This window comes from Euprymna scolopes, chromosome 43, assembly GCF_053919585.1.
Source record: "Euprymna scolopes isolate OS-2025 chromosome 43, ASM5391958v1, whole genome shotgun sequence".
In the NCBI taxonomy this organism is placed as follows: Eukaryota; Metazoa; Mollusca; class Cephalopoda; order Sepiida; family Sepiolidae; genus Euprymna; species Euprymna scolopes.
Genome location: NC_136524.1, coordinates 55,517,593 through 55,527,197, shown reverse-complemented (window position 1 = coordinate 55,527,197; position 9,605 = coordinate 55,517,593). Strand labels below are relative to the sequence as shown.

At 34.7% G+C, this 9,605-nt stretch overlaps 1 pseudogene; it reads left to right on the top strand.

Annotated features, from left to right (window-relative positions):
* The first annotated feature begins 4,166 nt into the window (after positions 1-4,166).
* LOC145268522 (U2 spliceosomal RNA) lies at positions 4,167-4,347 on the top strand (annotated as a pseudogene).
* Positions 4,348-9,605: the final 5,258 nt, after the last annotated feature.

Sequence of the window (9,605 nt, the reverse complement as noted above, 5' to 3'; positions counted from 1 at the left end):
TATAATTATGTATATATATATATAATTATATATATAATTATGCATATAGATAGATAGATAGATAGATAGATAGATAGATAGATAGATAGATAGATAGATGGAAAAACAAAGAAAAAGTGGGAGGGGGGAGTAGAGTCTTAGGGAAACGAAAACATTAAAAACGGGGTTTCGTGTTCAGACGAAACCAGGTTTATAAAATACCTTCATCCTAAAGCTATGTACGCATCAATAGATAAGTACCTCGCTTCTTTAGACTCCAGCTATCAGCTAATAATCTCGCCTCATCTTCTCGCAATATATATATATATATATATATATATATATATATATATATATATATATATATATATATATATATATATATATATATATACCCCCAACCCTATACCTGCCTATACCTGCTCTGGTATGAAGCTACAATTCTAGCGTTCCGGTTATTCATTTTTCCACGAGTTTTTTTTTTTTTTTTTTTTTAATCTTTTATCTGCCAATTTTATTTCGCATATTTGTTACTTTTATTTTGCTCTTCTGGAATATTGACATTAGCCGGAGAATTCCCGTCTCGTTTCTTGGATCACCTACACCCCGACCACATACTCCTAAAATTTACGATCGATGAATTAAATGTAAAATTAGCCACGTTATCATGATGAAGGCCTTCAGGCATACATGTTGGGCGGCAGCTGGGATTGTTAACATCGTAAATTGGCATATATCGATATAATAAATGATCCGCTTCAGTGTTATCCGTGATGATGATGATGATGATGATGATGATGATGATGATGATGATGATGAATATTTGCATAATTGTAATTTAACCCCACTTCACCCTCACCTGCCTCCCCTTTTTTCTTTCCTTTCGTCACCATAAACTGGTGCCGCACCAAATAAATAAGAGGAGTCAAGTGGATGGAAAAACCGAAGAGAGAAATCACTAACCAGACCTCCGCTGGATGAGTGCAAGAAGGACTGGGACCTTAGGAGATTTCCGCCCCTATCCTGGTGAAGACCAACTGTCGCTACCAAGGAGAAATCAATGGTAGACCGCTATTGTGATAATGCAAATTAATTTGCAAAGCTTATCGAAAGAGGTGGAAAGTCCTATAAATCTGGGGAGACTTGTCATTCAGATTCCAGGGAACAGCGCAGGTTGTTTTCAAAGAGAATTCTTAGATGATGACATGTGTGTAAATTCCTATTAAGTAAATAATAATAATAATAATAATAATAATAATAATAATAATAATAATAATAATAATAACAATAATAATAATAATAATAATAATAATAATAATAATAATAATAATAGGGAGAGCGGCCCGAAACAATTACAGACCTACTTACCAATCATGTGGAAAATTTTAACAACACAACTGAGTGAACAGATCTATTACTCCTTTAACATTGGTGGACGTGAGGGAAAAAAGGATGCTGAAAGGAAAAAGAGTGGCACATAACTTAGATCTAATGATTTTGAAAAAGATTAAAATAAGGAAAAAGAACATAACCATGGCATGGATCGATTACAAGAAAGCCCATGACAGAATCTCAAAACCATGCATAATGGAATGCCTAACATTCGCAAACTCAAATTCCCTCCTTTCTCTAACCTTCCCGACCTCTTGACCTTAGTTCCGTTACGTCATCATTCAAAAAGCACACGTATCTCAACTTGTGACCTTTCTACGTATGCCTGCCCAATGTCCTTTTGTTTATTTAACCTATCTAATTCGTGTAAACATCCTCGGCTAAACCCCATTGCTACACTTTATTCTATAAACAATAAATAACTCCCAATATATACTATTTTGACAATATCATTGAACAGATAGATAAATAGATAGATATAAAGATAGATAGATCGATAATAAATAATTTAACTTTTAACAATGTTATTATCTAACAAGAATACAGACAGACATCTACCAAGGAGACTCACGGTCACTATTATTGTTTATCATAATCATGATGCCATTCAATTGCATACTCAGGAAATCTAGTGCCAGATACAAATTTACAGGCACAAAACAAATAAACCGCCTAATGGATAACTTGAAGCTGCTTGCAAAAATTAAAAAAAAAAGGCATTGGAAAAGCTGATAAACACAATCAGAATATTCAGCCAGGACATTGGAATGTAATTTGGAATGGAAAAGTGTTCATTACCAGGGATAAAAAGAAGAAAACTAGAGACATCAAAGGGTATAGAACTGCCTAACCAAGGAAGATGAGGGCGCTCGGCGAACATCATATTTACAAATACCCAGGGATTCTGGAAGCAGACAGGAACTAATCTACAGAGATGACAGAGAAAATGGGAAAAAGAGTTCCTAAGAAGAACAAGGAAACTCTTAGAAATAAAACTATACAGTAGAAATCTAATTAAAGGAGTAAACACATTGGACTAATAGGGTAACCTGGACCATTCATAGACACGACCAAAGAAGAACTTAAGTATCTGAGTCAGAAGACGAGGGAACTAATGACAATGCACAGTGTATTACATCAAATGATGATACTGACCGACTCTACATGTAGGAAACTGTGTAGAAAAAACGAAAACAAATTTGGAAACAAGTCAGGACACGGGAAGATTGATCAACACAGCAAGAGACAGCGTCAAGAAGAACAATACAGGAAATGATGAAACCAGAAACAAAAAGACAAGGAAAATAAATGGGAAGAGAAGGTACTACAAAGACGATTCATAAGAATGTAAACGAAGAGGGTCATGAAAACTGGAAAACTAAAACTACAAAATCTTTTGACACATGAAGGTACCACCATGTAAATTGTTCCAAGCTAGAAGGCCGGACATCATACTAATTAAGATAAAGAGAAGAATCTGCCAAATTGAAGATTTTGATGTCCTAGCAGGTCACAGGGTTAAGATAAAAGAGACAGAAAAATGAAACAAATATGCAGAACAAGGGTAAAAGGCTAGAAGAAATCGGAATCAAGGGGAAGACTGCAAAACATACAATAATACTGAAATAAACTGAAATTCTAAAGAAAACTCTTGAATGCAGAAATTAATTTGCATGAGAAACAAATGCAAACTAGCCATAAAGAAAAGGCGACAGAAATAAAACTAAAAGATGCAACTATAAAATAGTAAGTTTACTACACACTCACACCCCACAAAAACAAAAATTTCTAGTGTCGGTATTGGCTAATACCACACCAAATAGGAAAAAGACCGGGAAGATAAAGAACTAACCAGACCTCTACTGGACGAATGCAAAAGATGCTGGGACTTGGAAAGGTTTATTGCCACCCAAATTCCAGTGAAAATCAATGGTTAATGCCAGTGTCAATCGTAAGCAGCTGTTGCGATAATGCAAATTCATTTACAAAGGTTATGGAAAGAGATGGGGTTTGCTAAAAATCTGGGGAGACTTGTTGTCAACCAGACTCCAGGGAACACCACTGATTGTTTTCAGTGAGTAATCTCTGATGATGACCTGTGTGAGAACCTCTAGCGAGTATGATAATAATAATGAATAAAGAATGCTAGACAAGACAATTCTGAAGAGTCCATGACATTATAGAATTTACAAACTTACTGAGACTAGAAACACCGTGTCTGTGAAAAAGAAGTTGTAGAGGAAAAGATAGGTTGTGGCCAATCAAATTACAAATATGATTGATTACGATTTCATTAAGACAAAACGTCTCTTTCTTTTTCTGTAAATAATTGTAATTAGCAGCTAAACGATTTTAAATAAATAAAAAAGAAAATGTCTCTTGTTGATTTAGTCATTTAATAAAATTGTAAGATTTTAAATATTTTTTTTTAAATAAATAACATTCATTCTTTTGTGAACTGTCATTCTCATCTTCATAGCTGGTGTTGTTTCATCACGTTTTGACCAACTCATCCTTTGGCCTTTTTCAGATGATTAACTGCAACCAGATAGGAATGCCAAGTCTCGTAACTGTATCCCCAGTAATTACTGCCTTCCATAGTTGTTGTCACGCCATGTTTTCTGGCCAACTAATCCTCTAGCCTTCTTTGGGTAGAATTGAAACTACTATCTTCAGACAATGCTCACCTGGAATCATAGAGAGTTGACGCCTTTATCCACTGCCCCACGGGCTTCCTCAGCTGAAGAAGGCAAGAAGATGAATTGACCGAAATGTGGTGAAACAACAACAACGTGACAACTTGGCCTTTTGGCTAGGAATAAAGTGTAGTATCTGTTCTGATGCTACACTCCACCATTTCTGACCTCTATCAGTGGAGGATAAATCCTTCCAGAGTGAGGCAAATTTTAATTTTGTTCCTATCAAGAGTGCCTTTTTTTGTGGAGCTGGATTTTCCTCACATTAAAAAGCAACCTTCTGTCTAACTCTGCCCTCGTGGGGAGGCAAGTGAATAGGAACAATAAGAGATGAGGATAACAGTTCGCAAAAAGATTGAACGCACAAATTACGAAGTCTCATCTAAAAAAATCTTCCAAAAATAAAAACAAAATAAAAAGTAATCTTTTACTTACTTTCATAAAACTAATTGCTAGCAAAATCCTCTTACCATATTACAAACTGAGGAATATTTTAGTATGTAATTTATATGATGCAATATATAGCAAAAATCCGTTAGGAAAAACAGGTTACTTAAATCATCTTTAGTATAAAACGATATTAATGTTAACTATAAGCACATTGTGGGCGCATGGCATAACGGATAATAGAGATGGTAAATTAAATTAGGAAGTACAAGTGCACCCCTCAATGTGTGCAATGTTTAGAATGTAATTACAAATTACTAAAGACTTCTCCTCGGTTATGGTTGATGGAACAAGAGCATTTTACTCCAGTAGATTAAATAAAAGGTTCCATTCCAAATTCCATGAAAACTTCCAAGTTTGAAAAGATACACCTGAAGAAGGTTGAAGGTTATATCAGCCAAAACGATATAAAAAAAAACATTCAAGATGAGAACAGTAGTCTGAAGAATCCAAATAATTCAAATTATCAATCCATGTCTAAAAAAAATTCAGAAACATAATAGCAAATTGGTACAGAACTGAATGAATATAAACTTGGAAAGTCTGCAAGGATCTCTGGCATAACAGATAAATGTTTAGTAAAATTAATTTCCAAGTAATTCTGCTATGGAGGTTGAAGGGTCAATCCTCTGTTCGAGCAATACTCAGAATATAATTGCAGATTAGTTCAAATCTCAACCCGGTCATCGCTAACAGAACGATAGCATGCTACCCGCATGGATTGAATAAAGTGTTCCATTCGAAATTCTGTAAAGATTTCTAAGTTTAACAAGATATACCTGAAGAAAGTTAAAGGTTACATCGACTGAAACGTTGTGAAAACACTTATGATGAAAAAAATCAAAGTCATACAAATTTATTTCACTTATTTTGCCTTTTGGATGGAAGCATAATTTAGTTGACGCAACGATTCCCATTAGATCACTGAAGTTAAGCAACATTGAGGCTGGTCAGTACTAAAATGGGTGACTGTTTAGAAATTCCGGGTGCTGTATGTGCTTTCTGCTTATCTTAGCCTTGCTTCCAGTCGTCTAGCACTTCTTTTTGCATCTGGACTCAAGCAGTGCCGATTCAGCAGAGGTGTGGCTAGGGATTGCAGAAATTCTATAGCAAGCCCCACTCTCCCCAATGGTTTACTTCTACCTGCTCAAAGGCAGCATGCATACCGCAGATTTAACCGGCATAAGTCCAGTTCAAACAGACAGAAGTTTATAGAAGCTAAAAGTAATTGTAAAAGAAAAATAGCGACAGGTAATAGAGAATTTACTGAAGCCACCAGTAAACGCATCGAAGCACAGAAATTAGGAACCTGTGATTTTTAGAAAATCTACAACAGTGTAGTAAACAATGGCCAATCTACGATTCCCCCACTATCAAACAATCGTGAGTTTGTTTGCACGGCAACCGAGAAGACTAGCAGTCTTGCCAGTCGGTTTGTCTCAAATTCCACATTGGACCCAGCAACCACTCGCTCCCTGACTTTCCTCTGCGGACAGACGCCACACAAAATGATCTGAAAGTCACCCTTTCTCGGGTGCAGGGTATCATAAAAAATGTAGACACCTCAAAAGCATGTGGACCCGATCTCATCCCGGCTGTATTATTAAAAAAAATGCTCCGCTGAGGTTGCTATAGTTTTCTCCAAACTTTACAACAAATGCCTTAATGAATCTTGCTTTTCAGACTGCTGGAAAACTGCTTCTGTTGTACCAGTTTTCAAAACTTCTGGGGAAAGAACTTACCCATTAAATTATCGCCCCATTAGCCTCCTCCCGCTTATTGCGAAAATATTTGAGACCATAATTAATCAAGCTCTAGTCCTTACAGCTGCTAAACTTCTGACCGACCAACAATATGGATTTAGGCAAGCCCGTTCCACAGCAGATATCATAACTGTAATCTCTGAACGTTTATACCATTAACAAGACAAAGCAGGGGAAGGTACAGGGGTAGCCCTAGATATATCTAAGGCGTTTGACAGGGTATGGCACGATGATCTTCTCAGGAGAATCAGATTATATGGAATCACTGGAAGAATACATAGCGTAATTAAATCCTTCTTAAGTAAGAGAAAAATCCAGGTTGTCCTCAATGGTCATACATCTAAACAATATGATATAAATGTGGGAATACCTCAGGGGTCTATCCTTGGACCTTTATTATTTCTAATATTCATAAATGACCTCCCTGATAAAATTGTCTCTGAGATGGGTATATTTGCTGATGACACCACGCTTTATAACAGGCACGAGGGGAAAACAAATGAACGCATATCTAAGGAAATGGCATAAACACTAGAGAAAGACCTCCAATCTGTAGTGGAATGGGGACAAAAATGGATGGTCACATTCAATGCTGCTAAGACTAAACTTGTTTCCTTCAATAATTGCAAGAAACTTCTCTACCACCAATAGCAATGGCCAAAAACACATTACGTGAAAGTACTTCTTTTAAACTACTCGGCCTAACATTCACAGGGAACATGAGTTGGAACAGATACAGTGAGAGCATTGCTAAGGCCACTGCAGGGAAGGTGGGCTCTCTCTACCATGCTAGAGAGCTACTTACACATGAAAGTATCCTGTACCTCTATAAGGCTACCATTCGCCCATGTTTGGAGTACTGTTGTCACATTTGGGCTGGTGCATCTGCTACTAGTCTCTCACTCCTAGACAGGGTTCAAAAGAGAGTCGCCAACCTGATAGGTCCTGAACTGTCATCTAGCCTTCAGCCTCTGTCCCATCGACGAAATGTTGCATCCCTCTGCTCGTTTTAATGGTGAATGCTCTGACGAACTATAAAACACAAATACCTCCGTCAAACCCAACAAGGAACTAAATCCCACCCCCTTCACAGTAGAGATCTCTAGGTGTAAGAAAGCCTTCTACTCCAACAGTTTCCCCCTCCCAGAGCTGCTAGACTTTGGAACTACTTTCCGGGATTCTGCTTTCCCAACCGTACTGACATGCATATATATATATATATATATATATATATATATATATATATATATATGTGTGTGTGTGTGTGTGTGTGTGTGTGTGTGTGTGTGTGTGTATTATATATTTACATGGAGGTCACCACTTATCAAAGCCCGGAGGCCACTCAGGGATAAGGGTTATTGCGTGTACAGTAATCAATGAGATATTATTGTAGTAATCATTAGTATTGGGGATTTGATAGAGTGTCTTACTTAAGGAGGTGGTTTGTCAGGAATTTGTTGATGTTGGACTTGAAGACTTCCAAGTTGTAGTCAGGTGGGAAACAGGCAAACGGAAGAGAGTTCCACAGTCGAGCACTTCTAAGAAAGAAGCTCTGCTCATGGAATCTACGTTTTGATTTAGGCACAGATAAAGAGTGGGGAAAATTATTGACAGTAGTTTCAGCCAGACGGGTGTTTCTCTATATATAAATATATATAGTGAATAAATGACAAAAACTATATTCCAAAGTTCATGGTGTTGACCATCTTACAATTTATTCCTTTAATTCAGTTGACATTTACAATTCTTGACAGTATCTGTTTCGTAGCGCAAAATCAATCACTTAATTATTAGAAATAGAAACAATCAATTCGTCAAAAGGAAATAAAGTGCATTTTGACATGATTAAAATCCGAAAATTTGAAGAGAAGCTGTAAATACCTCTTAATGTGTTTCCATTATGGCATAATGGAAACACATTATAAGGTATGTAAGGTACGAAACAGACACTGTCAAGAATTAAAAGAATAAATTATAAGATGGTCAACATCATGAATTTTGGCATATAGTCTTTTGTCATTTAGTCACTATTATTGCTCTGTAATTACATTGAGTTTCTTAAATAAGGATTGGTATATATTATAAAGAAATAAAATATATTTCCACAGAAATATATAGAAATATGTGTGTGTGTATGTGTGTATGGGTGTGTGGGTGTTTGTATATATATATCGTACTTATATCTTGTTTATTTGTTTGTTTGTTTGTTTGTTTGTTCACAATATACGTCATATATGACGTGTGTTTTTCGACTTGGAGACGCTAGTATATATATATATATATATATATATATATATATATATATATATATATATATATATATATTTCCATGGTTAGGTCTCGATTTCTAATATTTCAATTACGTACTTATCACAATTGGTATCCTTCGACTTGCCTCTCGGTCTATTATCTACTTGTTAACAACTAATCATTTACTTACCTTCTATTTTAATTAATTATTTAATTTACCATCTACATATAACATATATAATACACTTTTCTCTTATATTTACCTCTTACTAATTCTTTCAATAATAATTATCATATTTTTTAACACGAAGCTTATTTACATATATTTACGTTTTTGTGTTTGTACATATACTCAAGCACATGCTCCTCCCCCATTGATGTGTGTACATTTTTTACATGTGTACTCATGTGTATGTATTTGTGTGTTTTTGTTATCTACTTACTATTAATATTTTATTAATAATTATATTAATTTCTATTATTTAATTAACTTACTGATATCCTTACTTTTTTTACTTTATTAAATAAACCTATAACGTATAATTCACCTATTTACCCTTCTATTTCCCCTTTCTTTCTTTCAACTTAACGCCCGACAATTAAGAAAATTATAAATAATAAATTAAAAACAAAAAATTAATTTTTTCAATCTCTCCCTGCCCTGCTAATTTATATATATATATATATATATATATATATATATATATATATATATATATGTGTGTGTGTGTGTGTGTGTGTGTATATGTATGTATATGTGTGTGTATGTATGTATGTATATGTGTATATATATGTATATGTATATAATATATATATATGTATTTGTATTTGTGTGCGTATCTTCTACATGTGTGTATGTGTATGTGTCTATATATATATGTATTTGTATTTGTGTGCGTATCTTCTACATGTGTATTTGTGTGTGTGTGTGTGTGTTTTTCTGTGTGTATGTGTTTTATTCACTTATTATAAATATCTCCCTAATAATTTTATGAATTTATTATTATTTGATTAACTTACTGATATTCTTACCTATTTCTATATTAGTAAAATAAACTTGTAACTTATAATTCATTAA